Genomic DNA, 18,384 nt, shown 5'->3' on the forward strand with positions numbered 1-18,384 from the left:
GTCTCATTTTAAAGAAGAAAAAGCCTGATTTTCTGCTCCCCAGCCCTTTGGCATGGGCGTTGGTTTTGGTGAGGGAAGTCAGGTATCTACCAGCTGAGCTGCCTCACGTTGAAACTCTTGGATTCTGTGGGTATCTGTAGGGAACACCTGGTGACTGTTACTCCTTTCTGCTGTTGACGGTGTTTCGGAGTCCATGGTTCCTGATAGCGCTCCTGTGTGTTGCTTGAAGAGAATATGTCCAGAACAGATGAACCTGAATTTTGATGAACTTTCATTTTGCAGAGTACTACGTACAAATCTCTTCTCTCCACATGTGTGCCCTTGCTACTCCTTCCTGGGATGACCCAGTAAGGTATCAATTGTTCTACAGCTTTGTGGCTTCTGAAATACTGAAACTGTGCCTTTTAGTTGTGTGCTTTTTGATAGGCATTTTAGTCTTCCTTTCTTCTTGATTGACCTTACAGCTATTGAAGCTCCTTTTGACTTTGCTAGGAATAAATGTCTATGTTTTGAAGAACCTCTTTTCAGCTTTAATCATCTTTTGAAGCTTGTCAGGCAGGCATAGAGGGGTGGATGTTTTGCCATCCTGTTTTTACTGCGCTGGGTAAAAAGTTTCTGTGACTGTGGTTTCCTTAACCAACAATCCCTGCTTTGCTTAGGGATTTTTGTTTGCCTTAGTTTCAGATCTTTTTGTTTAACATCACCTTGATCAAAGCATTGCTTTCTAAAGTTGTAGCTCTGTTGTGTTTTGGTATCACACCTCCCACTGGCATGTGAAACCCAATTATTTTTAGCATAATTCTTAGTAGTTCAATTCCTGTTAATTACAGCTGTGACTTTGTAGGATAGGCTGAACTGATGTAACAGCTCACTGTTGCCGAGAGGGGCGATTCCCTACCCTGCTCCTGGCTGTCTTGCTGCTTACCCTGTGTTAGCTCTGGTGCTCGCTGTGATGCCTGGGCCAGTGCGGTTAGCTAACCTGGCAGAAAACTAACCAAAAATAGGAAGGCAGGTGGCTTTGTGCTGGCTTGAAGAGTTGAATCAGCTCCTAGGGGAGTTGTGTGGGTTTGAGAGAGGCTGAAGGGGAGGACCGTAGCGCTGGAAGCAAGGGGATTGGGAAGCCGTTTGGGTGCGTTCTGCTGAAGAGCAGAGCTAATCCAGGTCAGGAAGCGTGTCTGTGTCCTGGGACCAGTTATCCCATGAAGTAGCAACTTGTTTAGAAATTGCTCATCTGCATTTTGTTCAACAATTCACATAGGAAGTAGTAAAAAACAAGCACCTTGTTGTTACTGTATTAGACTTTGCTTTTTGGCCTAGTTTTTGTTGCAGCATTATATGCTTTATAGTACCAGCTTCCGTTTGAAGGACAAATATAAACTTGGCAAGAGATTTACCTCCTTGGACCTTGGATTTTATGTCTATACTGGTTCAGCTGCACAGACCTCTCCTTCTCATGAATCTGCTGTTGTGGCATATATTAAGGGCAGTGCTAAATACTAGCCTTCCTCCTCCTTTCCTTCTTTCACCTCTTTTTCTTTTCAGACACATACTCTCACTCAGCTGGTATTTCCGAATAGTCTGTTCGAGTACTGCCCTACCCTACTGCTCTTTCCTTCTCTATTTCAGAGTAATAAGGTCTTTCCAATTGTGAGGCATTTTGGTTAATGAATTTTTGTATAATGGAATAACAACAAAACCTGGATTTTTCTAGCTTTTATTTCTAGTTGGTGGCAGTTTTTTTATATAATGTTTCAATCTGATATCCTACTGTTGTGACAGAGACAGTAGCAATTACTTCCTCTTTAATTAGGTAGCGCTTCTCCAGCTTGACTTGGCAGTTGGTGAATTTTTTTAAACTCCTCCCCAGATATGGCAGTCTAGATCTCTGGAAGAGTATCGTTCTTTTAGCTACTGGTAGAATGAGGATCTCTATATGGTTTTCCAGAGCAGACATTGTATAAATGCTGTACACATTTAATAATGTCACTGCATGTAGATGCAGGCGTTGTAGGCCAATCTGTGCTTCTGGAAGACCTGTGTAATGCATTCCCATTGACATAGTTCACTTGTATAAATGGGCAGGTGAATTGTAGACTGGTTTCGATTTCTAGATAGATCATGTTGCAGTGATGATGGCAAAACAGGGGCTACATTTTGTGAAATCTGCATGTGAAGGAATTAGTTGCAGGCTCCTGGTCATGGCACCAGGAATGGGAGGAAAAGCTCTTGGCTTTTGCTGTTACCTCATCATCTCAAAGACTGGGAGTTAGAGCACTTCCAGTGCAAGTAGAAAGAAAAAAATGAACTTGTGTTTTCGTACATGAGCCTCTTTGAAATTTTTGGTTGCATTTGCTGACTCAGAAATACTTATTTGAAATTTTTCTTCAGCCAGCTACTCCTTATTGATGCACTAATCTCAAAACCCATAAGTAATTGGCAACTTTAGCATGATTATGCTAAATGAAAGCAACATACTGAGGTATTGTATGGTACGTATGCAAGCACCCTCAAATTAAGAGTATGAGCCAGCTCCAACCCATGTTAAAAAGCATGCGGTACTGCAGTCTTTCTCAGTCTCTCATTCATGTGAGCTTAGGCAAGGAATTGTTTCATAACTGATGATTTCAAAGGTATTTGATGCGATCTAGTAAAACCTGTCAGGGGTACCTAATCTTCATCCTTTGCAAGGAACCCTTGTGTCACTACAATCAGGATGATCTTTTTTTTTTTTTTTTTTTTAATACCCAGATTAACAGAGGCAATTCATATTCTTACTTGTGACAACGCCTTCAACGCTAATAACTCAAATGGAATAGGATGCAAAGTGATAACTTATTCAGATTGTCGACTTCAAGTCATGTGTTCTTAAGTAACAATTCATGCCCTGAAGGAGGTGGTAGCCTGCTGTTTCTGAAGGCATTGGTGATCTGCATTAAATCAGATTTTGTTCTTCCTTTCTGGCTTTCATGAGCCCTGGCTGATACTGGTCCAGAGAATGGCCAGCTGGCCGAAGAGTCCCACTACTGCTAGTGTTGAAGAAAGGAAGCAGTGCCTAAGCTGAAAGTGAAAAGACACAATTTTTGTTCTTTCCTGCCTACGATTTTGAACGGTTCTTTTGAGAACATGACATTGAGGAAGAAATCCCTTTGCGATGGGAGGGGGCTGAATGAGCCATAAGGTGTGGAGAGCGCAGGTTTGGCAAGGCTGCCTGCTTCTTGGACTCTGTTCCTTTGGCTATGATTTTGCACGTCCTGCTCCAGATGTATCTAGCTGTATCTATAGATTTCTCTGTCTACTATTGATAGTTTTTTGGCATCTCTACCACATAGGACTTTGTGACCAGTATCCTCGTATGTTTTAATCAGATTTGTTCGAAAATTGTCACTAGCTCCTACCCACCTCCTTTCTTGGCTTTAGATGCCATAGCACTGTGCAGAGCATAGTGACCTATGGAGCCATAGTCAGAGAAACAAATTCCTAACAGCTGGACACAATATTGTTAAATACAAATAAAATTTTAAAAAATTACCAAACTTTTTTTTTTACTAGACTATAGCAATGTCCCTGAAGCCTGTGAAATTTTTCCAGCTTGGCTTGCACATCCCAATTGAATGCAGGATACATAACTTCAGAATCTCCTCACTTGTATCCACTGCAGTTGTGTCTCGTTGATTATCTTGCTAGTACAAGTTGCCCCCAAACAGGTCTTTAAGTTTTAACAAGAATCCCTGATGAGGTCAGGTCTTTGTTAAAGCTTCAGTAATTTTTCTTGTTAATCTTGGAGGTTAAAAAAATGCTGACCTTTGATTCATGAACATCTTGGCTCTGTGTTTGTTTCTTGCTATGAAAAGAATGCGTTGGGAAAAGAAGTAAGGAATAAAAATCCTAGCTCATGCTTCAGCGGTGTCGCTTTCTCATGTGTTGCCTTCATCCTCTGCTGTTTTTGCTGTTCTTAATGTCTTTAAAATCTTTGTTCCACCATACAGTGATGAGTGGAGACACTGCTGCCATCGGTGGGGCGGGCAAATAATGATGTACAGGGAAGTCTGCCAGAGAAGACTTGTTTTTTAACTGTTCTTTCCACAGTCTATCAGGTTTGGACTACTCTTTGACTTTTATAGGTTTCCCACTGGCCTCAGGGTCTATCAATAAGCATCTACCTGGAAATTATTTGCAAATGCCAGTACTCCCCGTATTGCAGAAGAGCGTTGCCACACCAAGGAACAGTGAGAGGTTTGAATCAGCTGTGCTAGGAACAACCTGGGTAGATCTCTGGACACAGGAATACACACTGCATTTATTTCCACACTTCATTGCTGGCTATTTTTTAAGTCTTAGGGTTTTTTTTCCCGTCCACTTGTGGTTCCACAACCAGGTCTCAAGCTGCCATGTCGAGAGTCAATACCTTACAGTATTTGGTGAGTCTTATGGCCTTGCAAAACAGTCCTATGAATCAATTTATTAAAAAAAAAAAAAAAAAAAAAGGTAGCTTGTATATTGGAGAGATCTCAATAAAAGGTGTGAGCCCTTGAGCTCCTAAATTGACTTAAATGAGACCATTAGCCACTGTAAAGGTGAGCACCTATCTGCATCATTAAATTCTGTCATTCTGGCCTTTTTTGATTTGAAAGTGGATGAGGGAAAAAGCAAGAGCAGGACTGGTCTCACCTTCTGTGCCCTATGTAGGGGGCAGAGCGGGCACGGCATTCAGTGCAGCGGTGGTCCAACACAGTGTATATATGAGAGGAATGCTTTCAGACTCCTTTGTTTGCTGGCTTGTTTTCTTCACAGCCTTGCAGCAAGGAGAGGATGCTGTTGCTGGTGGAGAGTAAGGACCAAGGAGCATGTAGCGAAATGAGCAGGACGTGTTGCATCACTCTCATGGGAGTCTTGGAAGCAGTCACATACACTACAGGGTGCAGCTGTTGATGCTCCCTGGGCCCTGCTTGTCTGCTGTGAGATCCGTGTATGTTATAACTGCTTTGCAGTCAGTATCTCAGTGGTTGGTTTGTTTATGGATTTTAATATGAAGTACAGCATGTTTGAGGACTTGTGTAGTTTAGGACTCGTGTGACAGTGCAAGGTTTCCTGAGCATACTTAAAGCTTCAACTCTTGGTACAAATTAGCTACCTAGTGTTTGTTTTGTTTGGGTTTTTTTTGAGATAGTTTGCTTTGTTTTTAGAAAATAAATCCAGTATGAGAATTTTTGTTGGAAGAATGGTTCCTACAAACGTGTACTGGAGAAGAGCATGCTAGCTACAGAGTTCTTACTGTTTGGTTCACTGTCATTAAGCACAGAGGTGGATTATTTTAAATAAGTGTTTTGGATATAACAGAACTCAATAATGATGCTTATCTAATGAAAATATATACTGTAAGCCCAATAAAAGATAAATGCATAGTGTAGGAAAAAAAATTCTAACCTTGCATGAAACATAAATGTATGAGATGTTTTAATTTATTGACTCCTCCTGAGGCTGTATTTGCTTCAAAAAAACCTCCAACAAGTGGTTTCACTGTTTTAGACCCTTGTGTATCTCAGTTGCTCTTTCACTCTGTGTTGTCAGAGAATGTTGAGTTGAGAATGTGGAGCTGATTGCTGTGTTCTGCTCTCTAAATTTTTTTTTTTTCTTTTAGGCTCAAAATGTCAACATGGGTCAGCTAGCAGTGGTTAAAGTAATAAAACTAGAACCAGGCAAGCATTTCTCAACTGAAATAGGCCACAGAAATGGAATATTTTCATGCTAAAAAAACAATTGTACAAAATCAATTGAGTCCACTTACTGAAAGAAGGAATAATTGTTGCCTTTTAGTGTAGGACGAAATACACTTCTAAAAAATAACAAGCATGTCAAGCAAGGTGAGAGAGGAAAAAAATGTAGTTGGAGAACAGTTAAAGGAAAGCTGATGAAAATTTCAGTGAGAGTTGGGTATTTTGTCTTAAGTAGTATTTTTTCAGCCCATGTGATATAAAAACCTGTATAGAACAAAAGAAATGAGGAAGCCAGCAAGGCAGAAAAGAACTCACCTGGAGAGAGTATAGAGGGAGAAACAAAAAGAAGGAAGGGTGAAATAATAGGTCAGCATTAGTATCCGGGAATCGAGTACGTTTCCTGAAATTCTCTTGGAGACTCTAATTAGGACTTGACTGTATGCTACATTTATGCTTGAACTGTGCTTACATTGTGATTTCACAAAGCGCATATGCCCTACGGATCAGTTATCAGTCTGCAAGTGCTGTTCTATTAACGTGGCTAGACTTGTTGTTGAAAGAGAGTACAGTAATCTGGGAAGTAAAATGTCCGGACTTTTTTTTTAACTCATAACTGTTGGTGTTCCATTTCAAGATTTAATGTTGGGGGTGGGAAAATATTTTAACTACTACCTGGTTTGATCCTTAAGGTCTATGCAGGCAAGAAGGGAAAGAAGTTGCTACTTTCTTCCATTTTTTTTTCTCTTACAATTCTGGAAGTGATTAGAAATGTGTTTATATAATGCATGCACATTTAAAAAAAAAAATCAAGACAGGACAGTATGTTACTATGTAGTTCCAAAAGTGTATGTTCATCACACTCCTTTTATTTATACTGAAAGTTGTCGTCTCGGATTATCTTGTCTAGTTCTGCTGCTTTGGCTTTTTATGTCAGTTCCCATTGCTGGAGTACTTGGCTGTACATGACGTGGGTTACCAGTCCAGCTAAGACAAGCAGCTGTGCTGTGTTTCCCTATGGAACTGTAAAGATAAAACAGGGAAGGAGATTTGTATTGTGAGGAAAGAACCGTAGGACTCAGCAGCCTCAGATGATGTCAACCTTTAAAATATGTAGTATTTTAGTAGGACTTGGAGAATTGTGCTGTGTGTGTTCTCAGAGCTGTGGATGGAGCCTGGGGATGCTCTGCAGCTGGAGTAACTTGCCCTCATGCTGTGCTGATGGGGCGAACAACTGGCATCTTGCAGCTGAATGATGTATTTCTGGCAGCCTTTGAATACCTGAGTGGTGCACAGAGAACGTGCTCTAGCTATGCTCTGTTTGCTCAGCGAGCTCAGTTTCTCTCTGTAGTTGTTGCTTCCAGTTGTGGTAGAGACTTAACTCACAGCTTCAGATAGGCAGTGTCCGCATTCCAGAACCATGGCACTGCTTTTCTTTGCAAGTTTTGCAGACTGGGGAGAGTGTGAAGATTAAGGGTTAATAATGTTTAGGCACTTACTCTAAAGCTTATGCTACTTTAGTATTTTGGATGCAGTGAAAACACTGGTCAGGATTTGACCAGTGTCAAATCCTGGAATCATGTCCTTTCATGGAGATACCTATCCGTATGTGAAAAATGATTCCTTGTTTGCTCTTCAGTGTTTGTGCGTTTAAAGGTCTAGCCAGGATATAGCAAGCCATTAGCAAAACACCACTGGTAGCAGACAGTCTCTTGTGATGTTAACTTGCAGCTTGTGGTTTGAAATTTGCTTTCAGTTAAATAAAATACATGTGAATATTGGATTTCTAGTTAAAAAATACCAAATGGTTAGGTCACCAGTATGTTAATGTGTTGGGAGAAACTTAAAACATATTTTCTTAGGTAGTAGCTTGGCCAGTTCTACTGGAATTTGTTGTGTTACATTTGAAATTTATTAACAGCCATATCTGAGAAGTGATTTTGGGTTGTGACAATTGATAAATATGAGCTTAGTGTCTATATTCAACTTTTTATGCAATAGCTTTGGTTTCTGGTTTAAAAGCTCTTTTGAGTTAGACTGAAGTGTGATATAGCAGCGCACTAAAAGGAGAATTTTGACATACTTTGAATTTTCCTGTTTTTTCAACTTGCTTATAGAGTCTTAAGTTATTAATGAAGTTAAATGGTTATTTTAGGCCTTCATGCTTATTTTACCTATGAATTCCTTGAAGTTAGTAAGAATGAGTTGGGTTTTGTGAACTGTGTGTCTAGTAAACAAACTTCAGAAGAACTTCTTTAAAAGCAACATACCAGACTGGCTATAATTTGCCCTTATGACTTAAGAAATTTCAAAGATACTGAACTGCAAAAGAGCATTTGACATGTATTTCTTCAAAAAAAGTTCATTAAAAAGGCTGTCGAATATCTGTTACCAACATTCTCCTACATCTTGATGTCTTTCTCACCTTCCCTCTTTAAGTTCCCTACAAAATCCCTGCACAACACCCCGCAAACAAAAATGTCTCTATTGGGTTTTCAGTTTCGTACATGATTTTTTCAATGTCCCCATCTGGTAAGAACCTTTTATAGAAAGACAGGGACAAGTGAGGTACCAAATAGTAAGACTCAGATAAATGCTGCATCTATGTCAGTGTTTTATCTGGACACACGTTATGCACAGTCCATAAATTTATGTGCTTACTGAGTTTACTGAAAAGTTGCTGCACCAGCGTACTGTTGGATGTTTTTTGCTCAGGAAGATGATCTAATGGGTGTTGGACATGTGGCCAAAACCAGTAAAGTTTTGTCATGTTTTTATGAACCTGGGCTATTGTCAGGGCCTGTTCAGATGGACACAGTGGGTCTTGTGGGGGAAAAAAGAGCCCCACCCCAGGGGCTTGTTTCCAGAGCACTTCACCACGCCGCCCTGGAGTGGAGTGCCTCACGGTTTGGTTTTTGGGAGCCCTTCCCTGTTTGGTTTCTTGGGAGTTCTTGCCTTCAGGGAAGAAGCCTGGAGGTCGTGTACTAATCAACTTAAACTCTGCTTTGAGGGTGGGGAGGCCTGATACTGTTTTCCAAGTGCTAACAGAAAATGTGGCCTGTGCTTACAGTTGTATGAAACCAGTCTGGATCTGTGACAGTTCATGAAGAATTACGGTTAGAGACAAAGTGAACATCATGCTTGATAATGTGGTGCAGGGAATGGTGAGTATGGCTGATACACTGGTACACAGTATGAATATATACAGGATGATCTCAAAATGCAGAAATAATCTGAAAGCAATGCAATAATCTGTATTTAGTTGTATTCTATGAAGTAAAGAGTAACCAGCTACATCATTCGTTAGCTTTTACAAAATGGTGCTGCAGAAACAGGTCTTGGGGCTGCAATACATGACAACCGAATGTGCTTTGGCTGTATTTCAGGAACAGTAGTTATCAAAAGCGATCCTAGTGGTGTATTTTATTAACCAGGTGAATGTAGGTTAACCATGCAGCACTACCTTATGTCTGCCAAGAATGGGTAACACCTTACCTGGAGCTTTATTTGGGCCATGACCTTGTGAAAAAGGCTTGAGTTCCAGATGAGCATCAGTGATCAGATGCACAGAAAGAAGGCAGGACAGCTGAAGGGGAGAGTTAAGGTAGTGTAGTCTAGGCTAGAGAAAAATTGAGGAGAAAGAGGAAAGAAATAAAAGGTGCTGCAGAGGGACAGGAAATAACTTTGACTCCTCTGTAACAAGAGGCTGGGATTAAGGCCAGGAAGGAAAACTTTCTGAGTGATCAGACCGGTAAGTGCTGTAGTAGGGGTCAGAGAGAGGTGGCACAGATTTCGTGAGAGTCTTGAACATCAACCCCCAAATTGTCAGCATTGGGTAGGGTGCTTTAGTTGATTCTCTCTCCTCTTAAGGAGAGAGACCAACTTGATGGTCTCTGGGAGGTCTCTCTCATTCTGTATTTATGATTCATGAATAGATGACATTTTTGTCCCTACAGGAAAAAGGGCTGTGAAGAGATAGTGACAATGACAGTGATGATGAACCAAATGAATACAACCTTAACGACAGCTTGATAGATGACGAGGAAGAGGAGTGTGAGCCTACTGATGAAGACTGACTAGGAACCAAGTCCAGAAGACAAGGATAATGAAGATGTTGAAACGCTTGTTAAATGAGAAGCTACTGCCCAAGCATTCACACACCATTCAGGGAGTTGCACACAAACCACCTGAGACTTTAACTATTAGGACCGGAGTCCCTTTGCAGCAGGCAGCTCCACTGAGCCAATGGGTGCCCCTTTTCCACTCCTTACTCACACATACACTCAGTCTAGGGCACTTTCTTTCCCCTCAGGCTTGACCCTAGGTTTCCCCGAAGCAGAGTCTCTGATACAATGTATGCCAGATGAATTTATTGAGTGGTTCAGTGGGGAAAAAAACCAGCTTGAGCTGGGTGCCTCAGGAAAAACCCACACGGTGCAGGACTCCCAAAAAACGAAATCGTGATAGGTAACTCTGGGATGTCATGATGATGCATTCCTACGGGATGGCGTGGTGAAGCATTCCTTTGGTGATGCACAGTGAATCATTCTAAAAATGCCAGGTGTTATTACATTCCAGAAAATAAAGAAACCATAAAGGCCTCCCACAAAAAAAAGAAGCAGCATTCCAAAAATGGTCCAGGGTGCAGAGCTCACAAAAAATCTGGGGTTGGAGAGCTCCCAAACTTATCCAGGTGAGGACCAGCAAGAGCTTTCAGTCCTGGCACCTTCCGTTTGGTAGCAGTCGATGAATGTTTTCAATTTCAGAGCTGGGCTGTGGCAAGAGAGAGCGTTGGGACTGTTACGAGGCTAGGCAAGTGCACAGCCCATGTTTGTGGGGCTGTGAAAGGGCTGCCAAGGGAATGTGAGGACCAGCAACAGCTTTCAGTCCTGGCACCTTTGGTGTGGGAGAAATTGCTGGACGTTTTCAGTTTGTGAGCTGGCCTGTAGTGAGATCTACTCAGAGAATGTTGGAGAATTAGGAGGCTAGGAAAGCAAACAGCACCAGTATTTGTGCACCTATCAAACATCTGCAAAGGGAAGGTGAGAACCAGCAATAGCTTCCAGTCCTGGCACATAAGGTGTGGGAGAAATTGCTGGTCGTTTTCAATTTCAGAGCTGGGCTTGTGGCAAGAGCAACCAAGAGAGTGTTGGACCCTTAGGAGACTAGGCAAATGCAGAGCCCCAGTATTTGTGGGGCTGTCAAACATCTGCTAAGGGAAGGTGAGGACCAGCAACAGCTTTCAGTGCTGGCACCTTTGGTGTGGGAGGAATCCCTGGACGTTCACAGTTCCTGAACTGGGCTCTGACTGTGACAAGGGTAAGGGAAAGAGAGAGTGTGGGGACCTTTACTATGCTAGGCGAGTGCAGAGCCCCAGTGTTTGTGGGGCTGTGAATGGGGTTCTGAGGCTACTTGAGAACCGGCAACGGCTTTTAGTCCTGGCACCTTTGATGTGGGAGAAATTGCTGGACGTTTGCAATTTTGGAGCTGGGCTCTAGCTGTAATAAGGGTGGTGGAGAGAGAGAGTCTGGGACCTTTCCCACTAGGTTGGGGTCTCCAGGGAGTGTGTAGTTCCCACTTAATGTGCAAAAACCTGGAAATTTTTTGCACTACTTCTGCACCTGGGGTCCTGGTGGACCGGAACCTCAACATGAGTGAACAGTGAGTTGCTGTGGCCAAGAAGGCCAATAGGATGCTGGGTTGCCTCAAAAAGGGCGTCACCAGCAGAGAGAAAGAAGTCATTATCCCTCTCTACTCAGTGCTTGTCAGGCCACACCTGGAATACTGTGTACAGTTCTGGTCCCCGTTATACAAAAAAGATGTGGACAGGCTGAAGGGGGTCCAGAGAAGGGCCACCAGGATGATCAAGGGTCTGGGAAGCCTGCCGTATGAGGATAGGCTGAGAGAGCTGGGTTTGTTCAGCCTTGAGAAAAAAAGAAGGCTTAGGGGAGACCTTATTGCAGTGTTCCGCTATTTAAAGGGTGGCTACAAAGAAGATGGAGACTCCCTTTTTACAAGGAGTCACATGGTGAGGACAAGGGGTAATGGGTACATGTTACTCCCAGGGAGATTCCGATTGGACACGAGAGGTAAATTTTTCATGATGAGAACAGTCAGTCATTGGAATAATCTCCCCAGGGAAGTGGTTGACTGTGCTACGCTGAACACGTTTAAGACTCAGCTGGACATGGTGCTGGGCCATCTTGTCTAGATTGTGCTAGAAAGGTTGGACCAGATGATCCTTGAGGTCCCTTCCAACCTGGTATTCTATGATTCTATAATTCTATGAATAAAATGAGGCCCATTGTCAGAGGAGATACCCTCTGGAATACCAAATCTAGGTATAATTTCTTTTAACAAGATCCTAATTACCTTTCTAGCTTTGTTGGTATGACAAGGGAAAGCCTCTGGCCAACCAGAGAAGGTGTCTACTAATACCAATAAATAATTTCTGCCCCATATTTTATTGGAGCCCCTTGTGAGTTTAAGCCTCTTTCCAAATTGCCCCCTGTGCATGAACCACTCCAAATGCATATTTGGAATCGTTGTATATATATTGATTCTTTTCCCACGACTCAATTCTAGAGCTCAAGTCAGTGGTGTCAATTCTGCCTTTTGAGTGGATGTATTACCGGGTAATGCTCTGGTTTCTAACGTTTGGGTGTTTGTTACCACTGTGTATCCAGCTCTTCATTTTCCTTCCAAAATGTAGCTGCTACCATTGGTGAAGAGCTCCGCTTCTGCATCAGGCAAGGGTTCATCCTGTAGATCTGATCTGCTAGAATACACTTGTTCAATAGTGGTTAGACAATCATGTTGCAGTTCATCAGACTCAGAGATCGGGAGTGGCAGAATTCAAGGTAGAGGTTAGAGAAAGCATGACATCATTTTGTTCTAGTAACACAGCTTGATATTTTGCTAACCTGTTCGAGGGCATCCAGTGATGTCCCTTATTTTCAGGGAGAGACGATACAGCATGGGGTACAAATGCGGTAATCGGTTGACCCAGTGTCAGTTTACAAGATTCTTCAATTAAGGTTACAGTCGCCGCTACTGCCATCAAGTAGGCGGGCCAACCTTTACTGACCTCATCCAGTTGCTTGGAAAAGTATCCCACTGGTTTCTTCCAGCTCCCCAATTTCTGTGTCAGCCCTCCCAGTGCTACTTGTTGCCTTTCATGTACACATAATTGAAAGGGTTTCCTCAAATTTGGGAGCCCTAAGGCAGGGTGCTTTAATTTTCTCTTAATTTCATCAAAGCTTCTACAGCATTATGTTGTCCATTCTAAAATCCCCTCAGTTCCTTTGGTGGCAGCATATAATGGCTTTGCAATTAGTCCGAAATTAGGGATCCACAGCCAGCACCACCCAGCCATCCCTAAAAATTTGCTTGATTGTTTCTTTGAAGTAGGTATAGCACTTCTACAAATGGCCTCTTTTCTTTCAGCACTTAATCCTCTTGTTACTTCAAATCCCATATATTGGACTCTCTCTCTTTTCCTGTCTGGGCCTTCTTTTTAGAAACTCAGTAACCTGCTAAACCCAGAAAATTGAGTAAGGTAATTGTGGCTTCCAAACACTCTTCGTAGGTATCACAACCAATCAATAAGTAATCTACATACTGTAAGAGAGTTATGGTATCATACTCACTGTGCCATTGTTCTAGTTCTTTCACCAATGCATTACCAAACAATGTGGGGCTATTTTTAAGTCCTTGGAGAAGGATAGTCCAACAGAGTTGCATCTTCCATCCTGTAGTTGAGTTTTCCTACTCGAAAGCAAAAATAGTTTGACTCTGTTCATCCACAGGTATGCAAAAGAAAGCACCCTTCAAGTCCAGCACTGTAAAATAAGTATTACTGTCAGGAATTGAAGCAAGGAGGGTATATGGATTTGGAACCAGGGGTTGCACGTCTGTAGTTCTCACATTAACCTCTCATAAATCCATATTCCTGAGAGTGAGGCTTCTTTACAGGCAAAATTGGAGTATTAAATTCCGACTGGCATTCCCTTAATTGTCCATGCTCTAAAAAGGAATTTATCATTGGTTGTAATCCCTTCTGGGCCTCCAGTTTACTAGGGTAGTGTTTCTTTCTTACGGCTGGGTTCCTGGTTTTAGCCCGATCTTTGCCAGAGTCACATTCTTGGCTCGTCCCGGCGTTCCCGATGATGAATGCATCGAATGCGTGTATTACCACATCTAGTACCTCATCTGGAATATCTCCTCCTTCCTCAGGATTCTTCTCAGTTAGCAAACATATCTGTGCTTTCCGTGCATTCTCTGGGGGAATAAGTAGCTGGGCAGAATCTTCAGAAAAGGTAATTGTGCATTTAATTTACAGAGTAAATCCCATCCAAGTAATGGCAACGGATATATTTTCCTGATATCCGACACCAATTGACCAATAAACAACATATTAAACACTTTCATATTACTAGCATCATCCCCTCAGGATTATTCTGGTAATACCTGACTGCCTGTTTCCAATTTAATAAATCAGAAGTAGTAAAAGGTATGTACAACAGCATTCCTTCAGGTCCTACAGCCTGTCTAAGAGGAAGTTGGATTATAGGTCTTCGTCCCCTTGTTCTTCCAGCTACATTACTAGCAGTTTCATTTTCCTCCTCACTCAATTCTAATTGTTTCAGAGGGGCTACCAATAGCTGAGTATCTTCATCCATGCCTTGTGACCTCTTTTGTTCCATCTTACAATTGGTAAAGCACGAACCCTCTTTTTCTTTTTCCCCCCCTTCTTTTCAGTTAAAGAGTATACTCCATTCTGATATTTCGAATCCACCAGACCACATTTCTTTCTAACATCCCAATAATTTCTTAAAGCAAAGAACAAATCAATATATGGTATTTTATCACATTTCTTATTTCTCCAACAAAATAACATTAATTGTAATACAGCATTGTATTTCAAAGACCCATTTTCAGGCCATATTTCACCATCATCCAATTGATATTGTGGCCACCATTGATTACAATACTGTTTTAATTTATTCCTGGTCATGGGATACCCTCCAAATTTATTCCACTTATTTAGGATGCATCCTAAAGGAGAACAAAGAGGAACCTCCTTAGAAGCAGTGGAACCCATTTTGGTACCGAAAAGCTTAAACCAACGTTTCATACACACAAAATTCCAATTACAAAATGAGGAATTTTCTCTCGATGTTACAAATACAATGTGCAGAAACGAACGATGCTGCTGGTGCATATCTTTTCTGGTGCGTCTTATGCAGAGCACAAAAAACCAACTTCAACTGCTTCCTTAAGAGGTTTCGCCCCTCCCCTTTTCCCCTTTAAAATACCTCTTTCAAATAGCATTGCACCGTTGTGTCACATACCACCCGACTGCAGGAGAGGAGCTGATGGAATCCCCGATCAACACGTCGGTGTGCACTGGAGTCCAGTTGGACCGCTTCTCCCTGTCGGGTACGGCAAGACTATCCAGTCAAGACTGTCAGCGCAGTCCCATCTGGGTTGCCAAAAACTGTTATCCCAAATGCAGAGTCGTTAGCCCGGTGGGCAGATGCCAATTAAGACACAGAGCCGAGGCATTTTGTTCCCTTCATATTTGCACAAAGATGGGTGCTAGGTGGCAGTTCCACAAGTCTAGCAGCACCTTCATACAAAACTACAGCACATTTATACTGCTACATGATTAATATAAACCTGCCCAAATTTACAATTATTGGTTAGCGATTAACATTTCATACACTATTAGTTTACTATATTTCAATTAGCCTCACTTGCTATGCAACTTAGCACGCATGCTCCTTTCAGGTGTTGGGGGGCAAATCCTTTCAGTCCTGAATTGAGATGGTGGTCACGATCTCCACTTGCCACATTTACCTTTACCCAGTTCCTGCAGTTTTATCAGCCTTTATGTTTTTCTTGAGACCATCCAGTCTTTGAAGACAAGATGTAACCTTATATCAGTCTGGTGGATCTTCTTAAAGAGTAGAGTTGTTAGTTTTCCACAGACCATTAATTAAACAAAAACTCTTAAATCTTTTAGTTACCACCTAAATTACTTTCCCAGAGTACAGGAGATTTCTAGTTTTCATAAGTGGAAAATACCCACTTTCCACACAATATCAAGAGAGGAAGAGAAAGAGAGTATTGGGACCTTGAGTACACTAGACAAGAGCAGAGAAACTCTGCAGCAAGAGCAATTAATCTTCAAATATCAAGAGAATCCCAATCACACCCTGAAAAAAAGCTGGCGATCTCTTTTTCTCTAGCCACCTAAACTTCAATAGAATCTATCTCCCTGGCACGCTGAGTACGGCAGGAGCCCACCTCAGCAATTGGGAACGTCCAGGGATTCCTCCCACCGCAAAGGTGCCAGGACCAAAAGCTCTTGCTGCTCTTCAAGTAGCCAGGCAACCCCATTCACAGCCCCACAAACACTGGGCCTCTCTATTTCTACAGCCTCCCAATGTCCGAAAATATCTGCCTAGGCCGCTGAGCTGGAGCTTGGCTCAGCAATTGTGAACGTCCAGGGATTCCTCCCACCGCAAAGGTGCCAGGACCAAAAGCTCTTGCTGCTCTTCAAGTAGCCAGGCAACCCCATTCACAGCCCCACAAACGCTGGGGCTCTCTCTTTCTAGAGCCTCCCAAAGTCCAATACTAGCTGCCTGGGCCGCTGAGACAGAGCCCGGCTCAAAAATTGTGAAGGTCCAGGGATTCATCCCACCGCAAAGGTGCCAGGACCAAAAGCTCTTGCTGCTCTTCAAGTAGCCAGGCAACCCCATTCACCGCCCCACAAACGCTGGGGCTCTCTCTTTCTAGAGCCTCCCAAAGTCCAATACTCTCTGCCTGGGCCTCTGAGCCGCAGCCCGGCTCAGCAATTGCGAACGTCCAGGGATTCCTCCCACCGCAAAGGTGCCAGGACCAAAAGCTCTTGCTGCTCTTCAAGTAGCCAGGCAACCCCATTCACAGCCCCACAAACGCTGGGGCTCTCTCTTTCTAGAGCCTCCCAAAGTCCAATACAATCTGCCTGGGCAGCTGAGACAGAGCCCGGCTCAAAAATTGTGAAGGTCCAGGGATTCCTCCCACCGCAAAGGTGCCAGGACCAAAAGCTCTTGCTGCTCTTCAAGTAGCCAGGCAACCCCATTCACAGCCCCACAAACGCTGGGGCTCTCTCTTTCTAGAGCCTCCCAAAGTCCAATACTATCTGCCTGGGCCTCTGAGCCGGAGCCCGGCTCAGCAATTGTGAACGTCCAGGGATTCCTCCCACCGCAAAGGTGCCAGGACCAAAAGCTCTTGCTGCTCTTCAAGTAGCCAGGCAACCCCATTCACAGCCCCACAAACGCTGGGGCTCTCTCTTTCGAGAGCCTCCCAAAGTGCGATACTAGCTGCGTGGGCCGCTGAACCGGAGCCGGGCTCAGCAATTGTGAACGTCCAGGGATTCCTCCCACCGCAAAGGTGCCAGGACCAAAAGCTCTTGCTGCTCTTCAAGTAGCCAGGCAACCCCATTCACAGCCCCACAAACGCTGGGGCTCTCTCTTTCTAGAGCCTCCCAAAGTCCAATACTAGCTGCCTGGGCTGCCAAGGACAGCCAGAGTGCAGCTCAGCAATTGTCAACGTCCAGGTATCATTCCCCCCGCAAAGGTGCCAGGACCAAAAGCTCTTGCTGCTCTTCAGCATCCAGGCAAGCCCATTCACAGCCCCACAAACGCTGGGGCTCTCTCTTTCTAGAGCCTCCCAAAGTCCAATACTAGCTGCCTGGGCTGCCAAGGACAGCCAGAGTGCAGCTCAGCAATTGTCAACGTCCAGGTATCATTCCCCCCGCAAAGGTGCCAGGACCAAAAGCTCTTGCTGCTCTTCAGTATCCAGGCAACCCCATTCACAGCCCCACAAACGCTGGGGCTCTCTCCTTCTAGAGCCTTCGAAAGTCCAATAGTATCTGCCTGGACCGCTGAGTAGAGCTGCAGCCCAGCTCAGCAATCGCGAACGTCCAGGGATTCCTCCCACCCCAAACGTGCCAGGACCAAAAGCTCTTGCTGCTCTTCAGTAGCCAGGCAACCCCATTCACAGCCCCACAAACGCTGGGGCTCTCTCTTTCTAGAGCCTCCCAAAGTCCAATACTAGCTGCCTGGGCCGCTGAGGAGAACCGGAGTCCAGTTCAACAATTCTGAACATCCAGGGACTCCTCCCACCGCAAAGGTGCCAGGACCAAAAGCTCTTGCTGCTCTTCAAGTAGCCAGGCAACCCCATTCACAGCCCCACAAACGCTGGGGCTCTCTCTTTCTAGAGCCTCCCAAAGTCCAATACTAGCTGCCTGGGCCGCTGAGCCGGAGCCCGGCTCAGCAATTGCGAACGTCCAGGGATTCCTCCCACCGCAAAGGTGCCAGGACCAAAAGCTCTTGCTGCTCTTCAAGTAGCCAGGCAACCCCATTCACAGCCCCACAAACGCTGGGGCTCTCTCTTTCTAGAGCCTCCCAAAGTCCAATACTAGCTGCCTGGGCTGCCAAGGACAGCCAGAGTGCAGCTCAGCAATTGTGAACGTCCAGGTATCATTCCCCCCGCAAAGGTGCCAGGACCAAAAGCTCTTGCTGCTCTTCAGTATCCAGGCAAGCCCATTCACAGCCCCACATACGCTGGGGCTCCCTCCTTCTAGAGCCTTCGAAAGTCCAATAGTATCTCTGCCTGGGAAGGC

General features: G+C 43.8%; 1 protein-coding gene across 3 annotated transcripts in view; it reads left to right on the forward strand.

Moving 5' to 3' along the window:
• The window catches only part of THUMPD2 (THUMP domain 2 tRNA and snRNA guanosine methyltransferase), a 30,129-nt gene extending 15,220 nt beyond the window's left edge, over positions 1 to 14,909 (forward strand). For all 3 annotated transcript variants that reach the window (XR_015708915.1, XR_015708916.1, XR_015708913.1), the window contains 2 exons: positions 8,782 to 8,875; positions 9,668 to 14,909. The gene's annotated coding sequence lies outside the window, so the exon portion shown is untranslated. The remainder of the gene's footprint in view (positions 1 to 8,781; positions 8,876 to 9,667) is intronic.
• Positions 14,910 to 18,384: the final 3,475 nt, after the last annotated feature.

The sequence above is a fragment of the Nipponia nippon genome, unplaced genomic scaffold (genome assembly GCF_047370975.1).
Source record: "Nipponia nippon isolate SJK-2023a ecotype South Korea unplaced genomic scaffold, ASM4737097v1 scaffold_4, whole genome shotgun sequence".
Classification (NCBI taxonomy): Eukaryota; Metazoa; Chordata; class Aves; order Pelecaniformes; family Threskiornithidae; genus Nipponia; species Nipponia nippon.